We start from the raw sequence: 1,817 nt of genomic DNA, 5'->3' as shown, positions 1-1,817 counted from the left end.
GCTCACTTCCTACTTCCTACTTTTGTTTTTATTTCAGAGCATACTTATTGATTTTAAGATTTGAACCCTAGTGCTTCAAACAACTAAATCCTATAACTGCATAATATTTCTGAGTTTGTAAGCAAACATTATGTTTTTATTTATTTGATGTATTATTTTTGTATAGAAATGAAACTTTTAAGTAAGACGTGCACTCTGAGTTGTTTTTTTAGTGGCGATGAGCTTCACTCTCACCTACTCCCCTTTTAGCTCAGACCTCTAATTTCAAAGTCAACTAGAGTTAGAAGTGCAAGGAGCACCATGTCTGGTTAAACAAAAGCTCTTTCTTTTTAATGATTTCGGTCCCTGAGGAGGAATGAAAATGACTTTTGATTAGTGTCCTACTTTTATTTATTCAATTTATCCTAACTTTATTTACATGAAAGTTCATTTTTTTCCTTTCCTGTACTTCATTCGATTTATTTTTCTTTATTCCAGTATCTCCCCTGTAGTGGTTTGGGATCTGTCTGTCCGTGTCCAGTACTGGGGTGACAGTGAAGCCTCGCTCCAAGGGGGAGAAGGCTGCATCTGGACTTGCTCCCTGGGACCAGGGTCTGGGCCTGGGCTCTACACCACAATGAAATCAGGCAGCAAAGAGTGGATGCTGGCTGCTCACCGGGCAGCTGCTGTTGGAAGCCATGGCCCTGGGGGCTGGGGAGAGGGTCTGCAATTTTAGGTGGCACTGTGAACATTGTGTTCTATGCACGTGGATTTTATGTAAATGAAGCTCTGGGAGGGCAACAAAATCAACAGGCGAATTATAGATTCACTCTGGATAAAATTAAAATAATAGAACCGAAAATGATTTTAAAATAAAACTATACATAACAGAGTACTATCCATACAAATGAACAAGAAATCGTGAAATAAACTAGAAATCCAATTGGAAATGTTGGAAATAAAAAAATGTAATCATTGAAATGAGAAGCTGATAAAAGTGATATAAACGTCAGACATGTTAAGAGTTGGACAGAATCAGCAATCTGGAAGACAAAGTGAAGCATCACCCAGAGAGCAAAAGGGAAAAACTGTGACAGTGCAAGTAGAGGGGCTGAAGGAGAGTTTGAGGCTCCGAGATACATCTGAATGGAGCTTCTGAAGAAGAGAATTAGATAGAATGGTAGAGAAGCAATATTTGAAGAAATAACTGGTTGAGAATTTTCCAGATATGAAAAAAAAGGTCCTGAGTCCTTCAATCAGCAGTACCCAAGAAAGGAAAACAAAGAACCCCACACCCGGACCTGTGAAGAGAAAGAGAAAATCACAAAAGTTACCAGAGTTAAAAACAGAGGTACAGCCCGTCGGGGAAGCTACCGAGTAAGCGTCATTGAAGTCCCCGCCCCCCAACCCCATGGTCATCTTGTCTAAGTCAGTCTCCCAATGAGCCCGAAAGCCCCCGAAGCTCTTCCTGGAGGGTCTGAGCTTTGAAACAACCGATGAGAGTCTGAGGGGCCGTTCTGAGCAACGGGGAGCGCTCACAGACTGTGTGGTGATGAGAGAGATCCAAACACCAGGGCTCCAGAGGCTTTGGGTCTGTCACTTATGCCACCGTGGAGGAGGTGGACACAGCCGTGAATACAAGGCCACATAAGGTGGATGGGAGGGCCGTGGAGCCAAAGCGGACTGTCTCCAGAGAAGGCTCTCAAAGACCTGGTGCTCTCTTGTCTGTGAGAAGAGCTTTGTTGGCGGTGTTAACGAGGACGTGCGAGTGCTCGTGTCGGCAGCACACGCTAAAATTGGAACGACAGAGAAGACTCACACGGCCCCTGCACAAGGCG

The 1,817-nt window shown here is 43.7% G+C and overlaps 1 protein-coding gene across 2 annotated transcripts in view; it reads left to right on the top strand.

Annotated features, from left to right (window-relative positions):
- Nucleotides 1-1,817, top strand: part of CTSS (cathepsin S) — a 22,989-nt gene that overhangs the window by 12,576 nt on the left and 8,596 nt on the right. The gene's annotated exons all lie outside the window — the stretch shown is intronic.

Source organism: Pteropus alecto, unplaced genomic scaffold (genome assembly GCF_000325575.1).
Source record: "Pteropus alecto unplaced genomic scaffold, ASM32557v1 scaffold106, whole genome shotgun sequence".
NCBI lineage: Eukaryota > Metazoa > Chordata > Mammalia > Chiroptera > Pteropodidae > Pteropus > Pteropus alecto.
Note: the sequence above shows the minus strand (reverse complement) of the source record. Positions and strands in the feature narration are given on the sequence as shown.